The sequence below is a fragment of the Mustela erminea genome, chromosome 18, assembly GCF_009829155.1.
Source record: "Mustela erminea isolate mMusErm1 chromosome 18, mMusErm1.Pri, whole genome shotgun sequence".
Taxonomy (NCBI): Eukaryota; Metazoa; Chordata; class Mammalia; order Carnivora; family Mustelidae; genus Mustela; species Mustela erminea.
The window spans coordinates 51,071,724-51,091,721 of record NC_045631.1 but is presented as its reverse complement, the minus strand read 5'-3'; the positions used below and the strand labels follow the sequence as shown (position 1 = coordinate 51,091,721).

At 38.8% G+C, this 19,998-nt stretch overlaps 1 long non-coding RNA gene across 2 annotated transcripts in view; it reads left to right on the top strand.

The window, feature by feature from the left end:
* The first annotated feature begins 3,436 nt into the window (after window positions 1–3,436).
* The window catches only part of LOC116577997, a 34,107-nt gene continuing 17,545 nt past the window's right edge, over window positions 3,437–19,998 (top strand). For both annotated transcript variants that reach the window (XR_004280690.1, XR_004280691.1), the window contains exons 1-2: window positions 3,437–3,845; window positions 7,846–8,001. This is a non-coding gene — a long non-coding RNA (uncharacterized LOC116577997). The remainder of the gene's footprint in view (window positions 3,846–7,845; window positions 8,002–19,998) is intronic.

Sequence of the window (19,998 nt, the reverse complement as noted above, 5' to 3'; positions counted from 1 at the left end):
TTTAGAATTATTTTGTTTTAAAAGTGTTAATTTAAATTCAATATAGTTATGGCACTTGGGTGGCTCCATCGTTAAGTGTCTGCCTTCTGCTCAGGTCATGATCCCAGAGTCTTGTGATCAAGCCCCACGTCAGGCTCCCTGCTCATCGGGGAAGCCTGCTTCTCCCTCTCCCACTCACCCTGTTATGTTCCTATTCTTGTTACCTCTCTCTCTCTCAAATAAATAAATAAAATCTTAAAAAAATAAATTCAATGTAGTTAAAATATAGTATATTATTGGATTCAGGGATAGAATGTAGTGTTATAGGCAATATAACATCCAGTGCTCATTCCATCATGTGCCCTCCATAATGTCCATCACCCAGTTACCACTTCTTCCCCACCCCATCCCCTCCAGCAACCCTCAGTTTGTTTCCTAGAGTTAAGAGTCTCTTATGGTTTACCCCCATCTCTGTTTTCATCTTATTTTATTTTTTCCTTCCCTTCCCCAATGTCCATCTGTTTTGTTTCTTGAATCCACCTATGAGTGAAGTCATACAGTATTTGTCTTTCTCTGACTGACTTACATTGCTCAGCCTAACATCTTCTAGTTCCATCCATGTCATTGCAAATGGCAAAATTTCATTCTTTTTGATGGCTGAGTAATATTCCATTGCCTATTTACAGCACCGCTTTATCCAATTCAACAAGCACTAAAATTCTAAACTGAGTGTCTAGTAAGAGAAATGAAAAGAAAGAGTGTGCCGAGTGTATTAGGAAGATAACTCATCAACTTAGGTTTTGACATGTTGAAATTGGGTAGATAAATCCAGTATAGGGAGGTCATGACTAGAAACATACATCTAGGATAAAGCTGAAAGGGTGGATATATTATTAAAGGAAAGGTCAGAACTTGAAATAAAAAGTGCCAAAGGACATAAATAAACTGAGGATTTTAGAAAAAGAAAAGTCAGGAAAGAAAAGAGTAGATTGTAACACAGAGTTCTTAGCAGTGGGTCAGTTGCTGCAGAAAGGCCAAAAAAAAAAAAAAAAAAAAAGAGAATGCTACAGAAGATGTCGGAAGCTGTTGGCAGGCTTTGAGAGCTTAGTTTCATTGTCATGGGTACAAGGGTAAGGGTCACTGTCGAATGACCATCAGATGTAAAAATTGAGGTGATGACTATGTATTGCCTTCTGTGTTGGTTATGGGTTAAATTGTATGCCTCAAAAAGATCTGTAGAAGCCCCAACCCCATACCTGTAAATGATTTTACTTGGAAAATAGGGTCTTCAGTGGACATAATCTCATACTGGAGTAGGATGGGCCCTTAATCCAATATGACTAGTCTCCTTGTGTAGGAAGAGGGGACAAAGGAGTAGCAGAGGGGACCACCACATGATGATGGGGGCAGAGCAAGGACAAGGCATATGAAGGATGATTGGCAAGCTCTGGGAGCCAGGAGAGAGCATGGCCCCGAGGTTGACACCTTGATTTCAGACTTCCAGCCTCTGAAACTGTGAAAGAATAAATTTGTTTGTTTTAGTACACCCCGCTTGTAGCACCTTATTATAGCGCTGCTGAAAATCTAATACCATGGGGGTTTGTGCAGCAAATGTGAGATGAGCGAGTATATGAAGTTTAGAGGATTAAGTAGCTTAAGAAAGGGGACAGCAGCCAGTGGAAAGTATTTCCCCACGTTTAATGATTAGGCATGTCTGAGAAAAGTGGGGAGGAGAGAAGATACTATATTAGAAGTCATAAAGAGGAAGCTGGATTTTAGAGTAGGTTGTAAGACTGGGTTGAGAGATTGAACAGTGGGATTGAGTTTAGTGAAGACCGGCCCAGTTTCTTCTGGGAAGTTCACACAGAGTAGAGATGGTAGGAGGGAACCCTCCACCCAGTGGTCTCTGAGATTTCAGTAAAGCAGTACATTCATGCACTGAAGCAGAAGTTCAGCAGAAGTAGGGCTGAGGACCCAGGGAGAGTAGGAAGACAAAGGAGTAGATTAGAAGTTCTGTGAAGTGTGCTGAGGAGGCCTGGCTTGATGCAACATGAGCCCCCACAAATCCAAGTTTGGAGGAGCTCAGCATTGGGACCCAGAAGGAGTAATGCCCAGGTGTCAGTGTGCAGAGGCTCAGAACAGAAAAGGTCCAGCACCCCCTAATCCATGCGGAACAGAGGTCTGGGAATTCTGCCCATGAGTGAGAGGTTTGGAATGTAGGTCTCAGATTTCTAACCTTGTATCTTGTAAGCACTTCTCTGCATCCTCCAGGATAGTAAAATCCCCAAAACTACAAAAATAAACTTGGTTTTAAATTTAGTCACTAAGAAAGGTGTGTGTATGTATTACAATACGGTTAAAAAAAAAAAAAAGGTTTTATTTCTTTGACAGACATTGAGAGAGGGAACACAATCAGAGGGAGTAGGAGAGGGAGAAGCAGGCTTCCTGCAGAGCAGGGAGCCGGATGCAGGGTTCAATCCCAGGACCCTGGGATCATGACCTGAGCCAAAGGCAGACACTTAATGACTGAGCCACCCAGGCATCCCTACAATATGATTTTTATTGTTTTTTCCCCCACCCATATAAAATAAATCTCATCATTAATGTCTGGGATTGGAACCAGGTTAAATATTTGGTGTTGTTTTAGTTCATGGACATTTACTTTGAGTAATGAATGGCAAAACAAGAAGAGAAATGTGAGCACTAACAAAGGAAGGATACAATTAGAGTCAAAGACCATGTTTATATCCATTTTCTTGATAAAAATGGTAGTCCCTGAAATTGTCTTACTGGTGTTTCTGTCCTCTTTCATGAATGGTTATCAACTCATGTATACATCTAGGACATGTACTAATTACAGTAAAAAATCATGGAATGAAATTTTCAGGATTGATAAGCAGGGATTACTTACAGTTCTGAGAATGTCTCATATATTTGCTGAAAAATAAAAGCAACACAATCATGAAAGTTCCACCATCTTGCCTAAACTATTAAACTATGAAAATGGGTATTAGATACTGTTTTGATTAGTATAATTTTCATAGTGGTCGTTGAGAGTGAGGGGCTTGGAGTCCAAATGCGGTTGTGGACTCGCATGTGGGCTCTGCTGTTATTTGAACATCTGCAGATAACTTTCACCTATAAGCCTCACTTTTTGAATCTATAACACAGTTGTGACTATAGCACCAATTTTAGGTTTGCTTTCATTAGTAAACAAGGAAATTCATTATAAACCCTTCCGTGTACTTTCTAGCACACAGGATTCCATCAGCACGAGGAACCACGTAATGGAATTGCAGTTAAGTCTTAGGTGAAGGCTACTTGCATGTATTTTTCTGATTTCTGAGAAGATTGAGCCTCATTTTCCCTCTCTCTGCTCAACTCCCTTTCTTTTTAATCTCTTTTTCTGACTTGGCTGTCTAATTTTTAATCATGAAAGGCTAATAAAGACTTACCCAACACCATGGGGTTTTTTTCCTTCCTTTTGGAATCTGATTGCTTTTTATAAATGCCGGAAAGACGGAACAATAATTACCATATGTCATGCTTAGCCAACCATCCACAACTACATGGTCCCTGCAGAGTAATTGCACAAGAAAGACATGTGAAAACAAACAAACAAACTCAAACCAGCTTATCAAGTAAAGAACATTTGACAGACTTTTTACACACAGACTATGTCCTGTTTTCAGATGTCAAACTGAATAAAAACAGTTTTAAGTGAGGCAAACATTTGCAGAAGAGCCCTTGAAGGAATCTTAGGTGTTCTCCTAGAAAAAAAGAAAACAATGAATCAGAGATACTTCTCAGTTCCTCACTCATATTCCTGAGAGTCAACCTTGTTTTTACCTTCCACTTTGCACAAGGTGAGTAAGGCATAAAGGACATATAGCCAATGCCAAACATATTGATTGATAGTGTTAAAGTTATTCTATCGTTCTGATATTTTTAAATTAATGTATGTTTTATATTGTAGACCTAATGAGTGATTTAATTTTTTAAACTCAGTTATATAGTATTTTAGTGTAGTAGTAAAGTGTAGGAGATACTCAGAAGTATGTACAAGTATAACTAATTTCTTTTGGTCAGATTTATACTTCCTGGGTAATCTTTTGAGAATCTGTAAGACAAGTATAGGCATTAGGACAAGTTACTTTTCTCTGTGGCTTTTTTTTTTTTCTTTTAAAATGTCTTTGTGGATAGCTTCCTGAGCTTCAGACAGACCTGTATAGACATAAGGTGAAGATGAATGTTTTGACGTAGACGTTTTCTCAAATTAAATTTAGAGATTATTTTGATATTTGGTTGCTTTACCTTTTCTTTTATCAAAAAAGGAAAAAAAAGCAAATTCTCCGAAATTGAATTTGTGTATGACATCAACATTTATTTAAATGAATTTAAGTAACCAGAGTTGTGATACCAAATCATCTCTGGAATTTCAAAGTGAAAACAGAAAGGTCCCTGTAAACATCATGATGACCTACAAATCAATGACCTCAGTCATACCCACTACCATGTTTTTGGTTTTCATCTGCGTCTGTCTTATAACCTTAGTTCAAAAGGAGGACCCATGGATTTAATACAAGAAATTAGCTCTTTGGGATTCTAAGAATGACTTTGATATTATTTGACTTTGTCTTACTCAGTGGTTACCTAGATATTAAATAAGCATGCAGAAGTGTCCCATTCAAAGTATAGACTGCTCGTGGGCAAGTCTCTGACAAAATAACTGGATATGTTTTATTTCTGTTATGCTTTTTTAAAAAAGATTCTATTTATTTGAAAGAGAAAGAAGCAGGGGGTGGGTGGGTGGGCAGAGGGAGAGGGACAAGCAGACCCCCACTGAGCAGGAGCCCAATGCAGGGCTCAATCCCTGGACCCCAAGATCACAACCAGAGCCAAAGGCAGGTGCTTAACAGACTGAGCTACGTGGGTGCCCCTGTTATACTTCTTTTCTTTTCTTTTTTTTTTTAATTTATTCTTTATTTTCAGCATAACAGTATTCTTTATTTTTGCACCACACCCGGTGCTCCATGCAATCCGTGCCTCTATACTTCTTTTCTTAAACCAAGTGAAGGGCAAAGTGTTTTTTGAATTCCAAGCATTGCTAACATTTTACTCCTTTATTTACTTTAGACTGTAGTAATGTGAAGATTTGGGAGAGGAAGAAAGTCACTTTTGAGACAAGAGAGGAAAGACCTCCTACAGCACCACCCTCATTACCCATAGCCACAAGAGCCTGTGAAGAAATACTGACTGACAAGATAGTTTACATTCATTAATACCTTTCCTCTCACAAAAACCCCTCCTGAATGTGTATCTGCAGTGTCGAATAAGGTATCAAGTCAGTGCATTTGAAGCAACATTTTCAAAGTGTTTGAAAGCTTTTTTGTAACTGGACTTTTTTGGGTCTTTTCTTTCTTCTAGTTATTGCTGTACAATATTTACTTTACCCTCTCCATGAACAGGAGAAAATGATTAAAAGAGAGAGAAGCACGTATCAACAAACTCAGGCCCTTTTATGCAAGAATTTTCTTAAACAGTGGAGAATGAAAAAAGAGCGTATTGGTATGGTTCACAATATCTATTTTTCCATATGAAAATCCATCCTTTAGTATTGTGCTATTTTTATTGCTTTTTTATAGTCACAAATTCCACAGGTTAGTTGATTGGGAATTCTAGATACAATATTTTGCAAATATTGTGGAATGAGATACATTGCAGAAAAGGATAATATTTATGGCAAATTGATGAGAGCAACTAAAGAACTCCTAGGATAGCTCCTGAAAAGCAAAGTAACATTTTATTGACTTAGAAGGAACCATTCTCCAAATAATTACTCCCTTTGGATCTTGTGGAGTCATTTTGATTTATTTGGAGGCAACTTTAGAGTTAAGGGGAAAACAATGAAATAGATTTTAAGTGAGTAAATGGTAGCACTGTACTAGGGACATTTTGATTAAGATTCTACTAGTGGGAGGGCTAGGGGAAAACATTCTATGAGGAAAAATTAGGGGGCATTTTTTGGGATCTCTTTTCAAGGCTATGCTTTTTTGTAAACATAGAGTGGTTTAGGGAGCCAGATTTCTGATTGTCAATATCTTTGCATTCTGTTGAGTTCCTAGCACAAGGACATGGACATTAGGTCAAAGAGATTTGCTTTGTTTTCTTGAGATGTATCTGGGGCTGCCTTGGCTACATTGAGACTGTATTCTGTTTAAAAATAGTAACATTTACCTGGGAGCTAGCAGAGTTCACATGTTCTTTCAATTCTGTGCAATAACTCTTAAAACATTCAGTTAGACTATTTAAGCTGCTATGTTGATGGGGGGTACATTTATAATAATCACCCACTAGAACTTTTTTTTAAAAGATTTTATTTGATAGAGATCACAAGTAGACAGAGAGGCAGGCGGGGGGGGGGGGGGAAGCAGGCTCCCTGCGGAGCAGAGAGCCTGATGTGGGGCTTGATCCCAGGACCCTGAGATCATGACCTGAGCCAAAGGCAGAGGCTTTAACCCACTGAGCCACCCAGGTGCCCCTAATCACTCACTACAATTTTAAAAGAACTTAGCAAAAATGTTTTAAATCTCAATGTAGAAATACTGGTCCAATAAACCCACATCCTTTTCTCTTCACCTACAACCCAGATTTGACAGGTGTTAACTTCTTGACATCTCTGCTTCATCTCTGTGTCTCTCCTCTTTCAAGATATATGACACTTTACTGTCATACTTCAGCTAGAATCTACAAAATTTAAACACCAATTCTCTATAACCACTAATACATTTCAAAAAATTAGCAAAAATTGCGTATCATCATCTCATTTCAAGTTCAATTACTTAAATTTCCTGAAAATTTCTTTTAAGAAATTTTAAGAAATTAAGAAATTTTTTTTAAAGATTTACTTACTTATTTGAGAGAGAGAGAATGAGAGTGAGCATGAGTTGGAGGGACAATGGGAGAGGGAGAGAGAATCTCCACCAGCCTGTTCTGAACGCAGAGCCCCACATGGGTTTGAACTCACAACACTAAGATCACAACCTGAGCCAAAACCAAGCGTAAGATGCTTAACCAGCTGCACCACCCAGGTGTCCCTGAAAATTTTTTTTTTTTAAAGATTTTATTTATCAGAGAGAGAGAGGGAGAGAGAGCGAGCACAGGCAGACAGAATGGCAGGCAGAGGCAGAGGGAGAAACAGGCTCCCTGCCGAGCAAGGAGCCCCATGTGGGACTCAATCCCAGGACGCTGGGATCATGACCTGAGCCGAAGGCAGCTGCTTAACCAACTGAGCCACCCAGGCGTCCCAACCTGAAAAATTTTTTTTAAAGTTGGTTTTGATAAGCCCACAACCAATGAGACCATCTCATATCTTGTTGAATATTCATATTCTGTATTTGTTTGATTCCTTCTTCATGCTGTCATTTAACTCATTCTTTTGCCTTCTTACGTTTCTTTAAATGGAAAAAATAGGTTGAAAAGCAGCATTAACTTCAGGTTGAACATTTTTGGCAGGAATATCTCATATTTGATGCTAGGTTCTGTATTACATTACATATGAAGGCACGCATTCAATAATGGTTCACTATTCGGGTTGCTGTATTAGTGAGTTAAAATCAATGGGTGCATTTAAAGTTGTGTGTTTTTGAAATGGTGTTTTCTTTAAAGGATAGGCAGTATTTGAGGAAGGCAAAAAATCAGGGCAAAATGAAGTTCAATGTTCAATGACAATACTTTCTTTCTCAAAATGTGTTTGAATGTTTCTTGATATCTGAACCACTTTATAACTTGGTCCATTTTTCTTCTGTGTGTTGAGGGAATGGACAGTAATATTGCTTCTAGGGCTATATTTGTGTTTCTTTTCAGAACGCTTCAGAGCAACCCATCTTCCCAAACAGCCTCCTCATGTCCTGGGATGTATGGATGAATTTAACGACTCTGATCTGCTGTGGTGCATACCCCAGTTCACTAACACGGTACAGAGGTTAATGGAGAAGATGGCTTTGGCTTCCTTTATGAAAGGTGTGTTTCCCAGTCATCAATGTTTCATTATTATTATACAACCTGCACATGTTTAGCTTGAAGTTCATTTTGCAAATTGAGTTTATTTGCTGAGGCTATGTTTGGTTGTTCTCAACTGGGACAAGGACCCTTACTCCACAGGCCACCTAGGGGTTGGTGTGGGGCTACAGGTGATGGTAGGTGGGTGAAAAGTAATATAGACTTATTTTATTTTAAGATTTTATTTATTTATTTGACAGAGAAAGACACAGCGAGAGAGGGAACACAAGCAGGGGGAGTAGGAGAAGGAGAAGCAGGCTTCTGGCTGAGCAGAGAGCCCGATGCAGGGCTTGACCCCAGGACCCTGACTGATATCATGACCTGAGCTGAAGGGAGAGGCTTTAACCCACTGAGCCACCCAGGTGCCCCAATTTAGAGCATTTTTAAAGCATTCTGCAAAACAGGAATAAAGAAGCGTATTATTGAATGGTAGACAGAATAATTCTGTAGTAAAGACTGATCGCTAAGTTCAGGAATAAAAAGTATATTACTTCTATTCTTGATTTTATTAACATTTCTGTCAGTCCTTCCCAGCTGGGGATTTGATGAAGCAGCAAAAAAGATTCAATCAGTTCTTATATAGTTACCTGCGTAATCCGAGTTTTCTTCCATCTTTGGGACTTCATATCCCCAACTAAACTTCAGCTGATATGAAAAAGTATCATGAAACACAATTCCCACCATTTCATGATAGTTTTCTGAAAGTGCCATAGCCATCATTTCTGTAACAGCAATCCTCATGATTATCCTTCCTGCCATGTATGGAAAAAAAAAAAAAAACCAATAATCATATCAACTCATCCCTAGAGAACACAAAACCAAGTTGTAATTATTTAGGTTTACTGGTGTCTCTAATTTAGGTACTGTAAGTCGTTTCTATTGTTTTAGGCTCAACGTAAATATGCATAAAGATATAAATGACATGTCTTTTAAAAACCATTTGCAGGGGCCCCTGGGTGGCTCAGTTAGTTGAGCATCCGACCCTTGGTTTCAGCTCAGGTGCATGATCTCAGGGTCGTGAGATCAAGCCCTGTCTTGGGCCCTGTGTTCTCGTGGGGAGTCTGCTTGAGGTTCTGTCTCTCCCTCTGCCCCTCCCCTGCTCTAAAATAAAAAAATAAGTAATTCTTTTAAAAAATTTGTAGCATTTTTAAAATGTGATCCCATTTTAGTAAAGAAACTGAATCTGTGTCCCTATATACATACATGAATATTCATCTATATATGTGACCAGGTGTGTGTGTGTGTACATATTATCCTAAAAAGAGACCCACAGATTTAAATGGGAGGTATGAAAGGGAGGGAAGTTGTGGTTAGGATTTTCTTTTTTCTTCAGTGTTTATTGCTTTAGCTTTATTTAGGGTGGTGTATTACCTTGGTGATTAAAGTAATTCGAAATTTAAAAGAAAAAATATTTAAAATAATCAATGGAAATACTTGAGAATTGGGTAGGGTTTTTCTTTTCCCGCCAAGAGGACTAATTTCTATCCCATGAAAGTACTACACTGGTAGAAATAAATTAATGCAAATAATCAGAGTATAAAAGTCGCAAGTAAAATTACCGTCCACCTACTTTGGAGTCAAGAACACTCCTTAGAATTGAGTTCAAAACATTCATCATGGATGAGCTCATAATCTTCAGAAGGAATCCACCCAATAAGTGGTTAATTGATCCATTACAAATGAAAACCTTGGAAACCTCTGAAGTCCAATATAGACCTCCTTTTTTAAAGACTTTTTTTAAAAAATAATTTCATGTATTATGTTCTAATATTTTTACTGATTTTAACACACTATTTACATCTCACTCAGGACAAGGTCTACATGAAAAAGGAAAAGGTATTTGTTTTCATAGTGTAGCCACATCTTTCAAAATTATTCATCCTTCCAAACATGGAATAAGGCTGTGACATTTTTATGAGGACAATGCTAATTTCACTGATTTTCTCTGGCAGTATACAAATATTGTCAAGGGAAAAACACGAGTATTTGGGTTGGGAAAGGCTGGCATGGCAGGTGCCACATTCAAGGATAGACTCCCATGAGCCATGGGACCCCAAGGACAGAAAGCAGCAGAGAGTATGCACTGTGTAGGCAGGGAGATCAGTCCCTGTGGCTTTTGTCAATGCTTCCTGAGTTGAAAAGACATGTGGTAAATGATCAAATGGGAGAGGCATGGGAAACCAACTCAGGGTAGATTGAACGCTGGTCAGTCAGAGCACATGGCCAATGAGGGTAAGGGAGACAGGCAGAAGTCAGAGATCCAGAAGCTGCAATGAAGAATCACAAAACAGAAAACAGAAAATCATTTAGAGTAGAGTCCAAACTTTTTTTTTTCTCCTATTCCAACCTTACTTTTTGGATTACATATCATATAATAGTAATGACTCACAAGAGCATAGATTTCAAGGATGAGAGAGGTGTGTGATTTAAAAAGCCCCCAGTTGGGGCATCTGGGTGTCTCAGTCATTAAGTGTCTGCCTTTGGCTCAGGTCAAGATCTCACGGTCCTGGGATCTCTCTGCTTCTCTCTGTCCGCCTCTCTGCCTCCTTGTGACCTCTGCCTGTCAAATAAATAAATAAAACCTTTTAAAAAAAATGCTCTAAATTGTATAATCATGGGCTCTGAACAGGTAAGTAGATATTTCCACTTCAGAGCCAAAGTTAAGGTTTTAATTCCAATGATTGCTTTCACTGCATAATGACGGGCATGTTTATCTCCTTCCTTAAAGAACACTGCTAGGATTCTGATGATGAAGTTATTTGTCACCCAACAAGAGACTGTCAAAATGGGTTAGTGGCTTTTCAGATGGCAATTATCGCTGCAATTACAGAAGTAAGTGCCTAACTTACTTCTGTAAAATATAAAATACATAAAATATAAAAATATTTTGTATTTTCTGTATTTTCTCCTTGTCTTCTATCTGCACCTCCTCTTCTACTTTGCTCTACAACTCTTAGGAGATTGTGCTCTGCCTCTTATTCTCAGAGGAAAAAGAAACTGACGGGAACACACACCCGGCTGAACTACAGACCTGCGACTCCCTACACCCATCCTTTTCCTTCTGCCTCATCTCTGAGGTCCTTCATCAGTTCCCAGGCTGGATCCTGTTCCTTCCATCATCATCATCAGGAAGGCTGCACCATGGATCTTCCCTTCTGTCTCCTCCTTCTTCAACTTCCCCCTCTCAACTAGATTCTTCTCTTTGGGATTGGAAAGTATTGATTTCTTCACATATTATCAGGACCTTTCCTTATTTTTTCCTCAGGCAAGTACGTTAGCTCCCTCCTTTTAACAGCTAAATTTTTTGAATGCGTTGCCTTCACCGAGGCTCCCCTCAACTCAGAACGATTTCTGTCCCCAATCACACCACCCGGATGGGTTTTTCTGAGGTCAGTAACAACTGTTAATTAAAAATGGACATTTTTCATTCCCTATTTCACTTGATCTTTTAACTGAGGAACATAGCCTTCCCCTGATTTTCATGCACTTTTCATGCCTTTCCTTCTCAGCCTTCTTGCCACCTTATCCAGCTTCAGACTTATGCCTTTTTTTTTTTTTTGAAGATTTTACTTATTTAGTTGACAGAGATCACAAGTAGGCAGAGAGGCAGGCAGAAAGAGAGGGGGGAAGCAGGCTCCCCGCTGAGCAGAAAGCCCAATGCAGGGCTCTATCCCAGGACCCTGAGATCATGACCTGAGCCGAAGGCAAGGGATTTAACCCACTGAGCCACCCAGGCGCCCCAGACTCGTGCTTTTTTAAATCTATAGTTCATCAAGGTTCTAACCTAGACATCTTTCCCCATCCTATCAACGTTCTCCAAACAAGGTTATTTACTTCCATAACTTTAATTGTAATTTACATGCTGATAACTCTGAGAACCCTACTTCAACGTGTAGACCAGCAAACTTGTTCTGTAAGTGGACCAGTAATAAATTTTGTAGGCTCCGGGGGCCAAAGTTTTTCTATAATACCTATTCAGCTCAACTGTTGTAACGTGAAAGAAATCATAAACAGTACATAAAGAAATGAGTATGGCTCCATTCCAATAAAAACTTTATTTACAAAGCAGGTGGTAGACCAGAGTTGGTCCATGGACCGTAGTTACCTAACTTGTGCTCTAGTTCCATGTATCTGACTGTTCGCCGAATATCTCTACTTTGATGCTTCCTAAACGATTTAAACGAATATGTTCAAAACCAAAAGTGGGTATTTTTCTCTTCACGTGGCTGAATCTTTTAAAAATTTTCCCATCTTAGTGAATGCAAGACTACCCACCTAGGTGACCCATTGGAAACTAGGGAATTATCAGAGAAAATTTCCTCTGCCTTACCCATTACCTCTGATCTTTTATCAGCCCTGCTAATTCTTTTTTTTTTTTTTTTTTAAAGATTTTATTTATTTATTTGACAGAGAGAAATCACAAGTAGATGGAGAGGCAGGCAGAGAGAGAGAGGGAAGCAGGCTCTCTGCTCAGAGAGCCCGATGCGGGACTCGATCCCAGGACTCTGAGATCATGACCCGAGCCGAAGGCAGCGGCTTAACCCACTGAGCCACCCAGGCGCCTGCTAATTCTAAACTGAAATCCATGTGCTTCTCAACTCTGCCACCAGCACTAGTCCAAGCCATTACCACCTTTTGCCTGAACTGTGGGAGTAGTTTATTTCTCTGGCCTCATCTTTCTCCCTCCCTCCCCCACCGTTAGTTTTGCTTTAAGGACCTCTTCCCTGTGTCTCCAATGCACTGTACCCCTTCCTTCTTTTGCAAATGCTGTTTCCTCTGCTCAAATTTTTCTTCTCTATCCTCGACTTCCCTCCCTGTCCAAGCTTTGTGTAGGTAAGATCACTGTATAAATAAATGTCATTTATTCAGGGAAGCCTTCCCTGTTTTTGCTCTCAGAACACCCACTACTTCCTCTTTAGTGTTGTTGCTCAATTATAATCAAACTATTGATTGTGCAATGGGCTGTTTGATGCCTCGCCTTCCTTCTCTGCCCCACCATGAAATGTAAAGCTCCAGGAAGAGTGAGGAATGTTCCTACGGATTGGCTCTCTCTTTCCACCACCCATCCCAGTATACTGGGCATGATAGAACTCTAATAGTTTTTAAAATGACTCTTGGGGCCCCTGGGTGGCTCAGTGGGTTGAGCCTCTGCCTTCAGCTCAGGTCATGATCTCAGGGTCTGGGGATCAAGCCTCGCATTGGGCTCTATGCTCAGTGGGGAGCCTGCTTTCCTCTCTCTCTTTGCCTGCCTCTCTGCCTACTTTGATCTCTCTGTCAAATAAATAAATGAAATTTAAAAAAAATAAAATGACTCTTATAAATAATGTCAACATTACTAATACCAGAAGTCATCAAGACTGAAATAAGAATTATGCTTATGCTTCCCTGAGTTGAAGAATAGAAATATGGTGCTTGTATCTCTTAGCTATTGCTAAAAAGATGCTGCATAAAACACCACCCTAAAACCCGTTAATGTCAAACAACACTGATTTATTTCTTCTCATTTGTCTGTGGCATGACCGGAGTCTGGCAGATCCAGTCTGGGCTTGGCTGGGCTTGGATCCAAGTTACAGGTGGCATCGAGTCTGCCCCATGTGGCTCTCCTCCTCCGTGGTTCAGCAGCACAGCTGGACATACTCTTCTCCTTCAGTCACAGAAATGCAAGAGAGCAAGTCTCAGTGCCCCGCATATTTCAAGCTCCTCCTCAAGTCCTATTTGATAAAATCCCACTGGCTACAGCAAGTCATGTGGACAAATCCAAAGTCAAGGGGCGAAAAACTATGTTCTGCCCGCCATAAAGCCAAAGCAAGTCAAAGACCCAAGCCCAGGATCAGTGATACGGGTAACTATCCCTTCATGGAAGTGAAGCAGGGAAGAAGGGGTTGAAAAGTTTGAACATTAAACTGATTTACCATGAGGTTATCAAAGCTAGTTCATGCAGTTGGTCAATAAAGATGTTCTTCGGGTCAGACTAAGGTTTAGATGAGACAGTATCTCTAAACCACTTAGCACAGTGCTGCTCCTGTAAGGCAGAAGGCACAGAGTCAAATGAGTCTCTCTCTCTCTGTCTCTCTTCATTTGTCTATTGTCCCTTTCCCCATAGACTTTGGGATAGTATACAATAATGAAGTAAGAGTAGCAAACATTGAACTTTGAACCTACTGTATTCCAAGGACCGCTCACAGTTTTTAGTGCTATTCACAAGAAAACCAAGGCACGGAAAAGTCAGGATTTTTGACTAAGAAACCTTCCTTCCTTCTTCCCTTCTTTCCTTCTTCTTCTTTTTTTTTTTTGTTTAATTTTATTTATTTGACAGAGAGAGACACAGTGAGAGAGGGAACACAAGCAGGGGAAGTGGGAGAGGGAGAAGTAGGCTCCCCACCAAGCAGGGAGCCCGATCCCAGGACCCTAGCTAGGATCATGACCCCAGACCAAGGCAGCTGCTTGATGACTGAGCCACCCAGCCACCCCAAGAAACCCCCTTTTTTTAACCACTGTGCTACATAACTCAAAAAGATGAATAAAATGAAATTAGTGACAAGGTGATATTTTTCCCCTTGGTAGAGAAAGCGGTTTGTGAAATATGCCAACAGAAATGCATTCCATATTGTCTTCAGTACATTTGGATCCAATTTGCTAAGTGCCTCAAATTGAAGAGAAACGCAGCTCAAAAGTTTTCCTGATAGAGAGCTGTCCAAGTTGGCATGGTTTACATTGGCTAGAGATTTTTAAAAATTAGTTAATATTACATGCTACTGGAGAGAGTGTTTGTGTAAATATGCTGTTGTCTTCAAACACAAGGAAGAGATTTTTAATTTTTTTTAATAAAGATTTTATTTGTTTATATGACAGAGAGACAGAGCAAGAGAGGAAACACAAGCAGGGGGAGTGGGAGAGGGAGAAGCAGCCTCCCCGAGGAGCAGGGATCCCAATGTGGGGCTCGATCCCAGGACCCTGGGATCATGACCTGAGCTGAAGGCAGATGCTTAACAACTGAGCCCCCCAGGTGCCCCTATTTATTTTAAAGATTTTATTCATTTGAGAGAGAGAGAGCATAAGCAGGGGAGAGGCAGGAGGGAGAGGGGAATGTGGGCTCCCTGATGAGCTCGGAGCCCAACTTGACCTCAATCCCAGGATCTGGAGATCATGACCTGAGCCAAAGATAGACCCTTAATGACTGAGCCACTCAGGTGCCCTGGAAAAGAGATTTTTAAAGTGAAATAACATGTATAAAAAAGTATGGATTTGACCATTTAACTTTGAAGAAAATACCATTACCAGATGCAGTCAAGCATTCCCGTTACTGGGGGGTTCCTGGGTGGCTCAGTTGGTTAAGTGACAGCCTTTGGCTCAGGTCATGATCCTGGAGTCTTGGGGTGGAGTCTCATCTTGGGCTTCCTTCTGAGCAGGGAGTCTGCTTCTCCCTCTTACCCTCTGCCATCTCATGCTCTCTCTCTCTTTCTCAAAATAAACAAATAAAATCTTAAAAGAAAAAAAAAGCATCTCAGTTATTGGGGTAAAACTGATATATTTCTCAAAAAGTCCCCACAGTTATTGTGTATTTTACACTCTTCCACTTTCTTCCTGATTGCTCACAATTTTGCTACAATCTACTTAACCCAAATAAGGCTCAACAAGAAAGAATTTTTCAGTTTTCAACAACAAAAAAAGAATGAATTTTCAAAGTATCTCAAGAGTAATTTCTTACACAAAACCTCATGACTAGATCATGAGAATTATTTACAGTAATCCCTTTCTAACTGTACATTTCTGTTCTATGAAAGTCTAGCAATTTCAGTTCTATGAGCCATAATTATATTAACAGTTAAGAGAATTTGATTTAAATATCCATGAATGATAGTTAGCTCATATTGAGGCAAAATTTTTTAAGGGTGCAACAGGAAAACAAAGGTAAAACAAATGATTGAAAACAGAATGTTTTTGATTAACTTTTTTCTTATTAGATAATTGGCTGTTTGCCTGACATTCTTCAAAGATGACTGATTTTAAAAATGCCATTATAAACTCATGGATCTAAACATGTCTAATAGGTTTCAAGCCATTGTAATAATTATTCCCATTGAAATTCAAATTGTCCCATCTTTGGTCAAAGGGAACTGAAGGTTGGTTTCTGATTCTTTTTGACAAGATTCTAAGTGGGTTTTTGGAAAAAAAGAAAGAAAGAAAGAAAGAAAGAAAGAAAGAAAGAAAGAAAGAAAGAAAGGAAGGAAGGAAGAAAGAAAGAAAGAAAGAAAGAAAGAAATAGGTACCTTGCTATTTTGTGTGGCAAAATTTCTTTTAGTTAGAAAAAGTATTTCAGGAGCACTGCATACTAGAAATATCTTTTGCTATTGGATTGGTCATTGTTTCTAGGTTTTTTTTTTTTTTTTTTTTAAAGATTTTCTTTATTTATTTGACAGACAGAGAGGCAGGCAGAGAGAGAGGAGGAAACAGGTTCTCTGCTGAGCCGAGAGCCCATGTGGGGCTGGAACCCAGGACCCTGGGATCATGACCTGAACCGAAGGTAGAGGCCCAACCCACTGAGCCATCCAGGCGCCCTTGTTTCTAGGCTTTTTCAATGGCAGAGATAAAATCATGATGTATTTTCTACATTTTGTACATAGAATAACATATACATATTAAAGATAAATGCCTTATGAATTCACACTGATACTGACAATTCAAATATAGTACAATTATACATATAATATGTCTTACAATACTAATAGTATTACTTCAGTGTAACTGAAAGCAGTTAAAGTGCTTTTTTCCCACATGCTCTCCCAATCCCCTCTACTGTTTATAGTTTAGTGAAATCTATACTGATGTGGTACAAACCATTCCTTTCTCCTTTTTAAAAACATCATTTAGTTTTAGTCCCACAAGTAACTATAATTTTTTTAAATCAAACATTTTTATTTGAGGTAGAATACAATACTCAGTTTTAAGAAATAGATTGCATGTACCCTTTACCTGGTTTCCCCCAATAATAACGTCATGTAAACGGTCATGGTATCACAATCTCAATGTGGACATTGATACAGTTAAGATACAGAACAGTTCCATTGTTCCGTCATTATAGCCACAGTCAACTCTCTTCCTTATCCCCTATCCCTAACCCCTGCCAAACACCAAGATCTTCACCATTTCTATAATTTTGACACTTCAAGAATGCTCTATGAATGCAATCACGTAGTTCATAACCTTTGGGGTTTTTTTTCCCACTAATTATAATTTCCTGGCCCTTCTTACAAGTTGTATTTTATCAATAGTTTGCTCCTTTTTATTGCTGAAACTATCCATGGTAGCAATATCTCTGTTTGGTTAGTTGTTCAGTCTTTCAAAGGGGTAGGGATTGTTCCCAGTTTGGGAGAATTACAAATAAATACAATATAAATACAAATATATAAATATTGCAAATATACAAATAATATAAATACAAATAAAGCTGCTGTGAAACATTGATGTCCAGGTATTTTTATGAGCATAATTTTTCAATTCTCTGAGGTAAAATACCCAATGGTATAATTTCTGGGTTGTACGGCAGTTTAGTTTAATAAGAAACTGCTTAACTGTTTTCCAGAGTAGACATACCATTTTATATTCCCAACGTATAAGTGGCAAAAGCATAGAAAATAATTGTATTTGACTTGGTTTATGCTTTCATACATATATTGGAATTTATATTTGTCTAATATTCTTATTAATTCATTGGACACAGTATTGTGTAATTCAATGAATAGCATTGTCCATTTTTCTTCTTTTCTTCTCCTTTAACCGATCTTCATATTTCATGCTCTCTTTAGTCCAATCTGTGACCAGCTCTTCTGAAAAATCATTATTATTAGGAGCAGATGTTTTTTATATATGAAGGACTTACCCGATCTTTAAAAACTTAACTGAATAAGATTGTTAGGTATTTAGTTTTTGTAGAAGATTTTTTGAATTTCAAATTGAATAATGAGAGCGTGAGGAAAACTACAATCTTTTTAAATTGGAATATAATGGATATATAATATTATATCAGTTTCAGGTGAAAAACATAATGATTCAATATGTGTATATATTGTGACATGATCACCACCATAAATCCACACAGGTTTACCACTTTTTTCTTGTGATGAGAACTTTTAAGATCTACTCTCTTAGCAACTTTCAAAAAGATGATACAGTATTATTAACTACATTCACTGTGCCGAGTATTTCATTCTCATGATTTATTTTATAACTTGTTTGTGTGCTTTTTAATCACCTTCTCCCATTTTGCCTGCTCCCTACCCCCACCTGTGGCTACCACCAATCTGTTCTCCGTATCTATGAGTTTGTTTGTTTGTTTTAGATTCTATATATAAGTGAGATTATATGGTGTTAATCTTTGTCAGTTTTAACTTCCCATAATGGCCTCAATCCTTTTTATTGCAAATAACAAGATTTCCTTCTTTTTTTCTGTGGCTGAGTGATATTTCATTGTGTGTATATCTATACCACTTTTGTTTTCCTTTCACACTGATAGAGACGTAAGTTGCTTCCATGTCTTGGTTATTGTAAATAATGCTGCAATAAGCATGGGAGGCACATACATGTTTTTGAATTAGGGTTTTAATCAGAGATTGTTCAATTTAGTATAGGGAGTTTAAAGGTGAGGTTATTATATTTCCATTTCATATTTAGTTAGTCACTTGACTGAAAGAATCAGATCATGTGTAGTTATATGAATTTTAAATTCATTCAACAATTGTAAAGTAATTCTAAGAGCAGCTCAGCTAAAGAGTTCTACACAGTATCTTAAAACAAAACAACCGTCACTTAATTCCAATTTACAGACGAGGGTGAGAATGGAAAAGTCCTACCATGACCGCATGGCTAGAAAGTGCAAAGCCCACAGTCTTATAGTAAATTTGACGCTGGTCTGTTTGTTTCAGAACTTGTACTCCTAACGGTTTTGGCATATGGCCTCTTCCAGAATTTAACCTGTGTGTGACGTTCTGAAGTAACACCTTGTTTCTACCATTGGCTCTCCTGGGGATTAATGCCAAGCTGGTTTTGTATTTATCCTGTCCATTGTTATGGTTCTGATCATAACATCTATCCAAATTGTAGTAATTGTTGGCTTTCTTGATGATATTCACACTCTTTGTACCATATGGCCTGTCTTTGGTGGCGTTAGACAAGATATCTCTTGATTTGTTTACATCTCAGATCTATGAGTAGATGATGTTTCTTCAGGATATTGCAATGGCATAGCATTAATTTGGTATCTAGTTTTTTATAGTTTTGAGAAAGTTTTTGACAGTGTGAGGAATTGATTAATATTGCTAAAATGCTTCTCAAAGGAACAAATAATACCAATTGGAACTCTTTTTTCTTCCTTCAGATAGACATTGGCTTTCCTCCTGAGTGTGCTGATAAAGAAACCTATCCTTACCAGTTTGGTTGGGTTTCTCTTCACTATATTTTGGGGACGTCTGGGAGTCACTGTATTGTACAGACAATTTCCTTCATCTTGGGATGGACATTAGGTCTTTAGGCCCCCTTTGTCTTCATTGCTGGAGTGACCCAGGTAAAGAGCACAGTGATTTTATTTTATTTGTTTAATTTATTTTTTACTTATTTTCAGCATAACAGTATTCATTATTTTTCACGCTCACCCAGTGCTCTATGCAATCCGTGCCCACTATAATACCCACCACCTGGTACCCCAACCTCCCACCCCCTGCCACTTCAAACCCCTCAGATTGTTTTTCAGAGTCCATAGTCTCTCATTTTTAAAAGATTTTATTTTATTATTTATTTGAACAGACAGAGGTCACAGATAGGCAGAGAGGCAGGCAGAGAGAGAGAGAAGCAGACTCCCTACTGAGTAGAGAGCCCGATGTGGGGGCTCCATCCCAGGACCCCGAGATCATGACCTGAGCCAAAGGCAGAGGCTTAACCCACTGAGTCACCCAGGCATCCCAC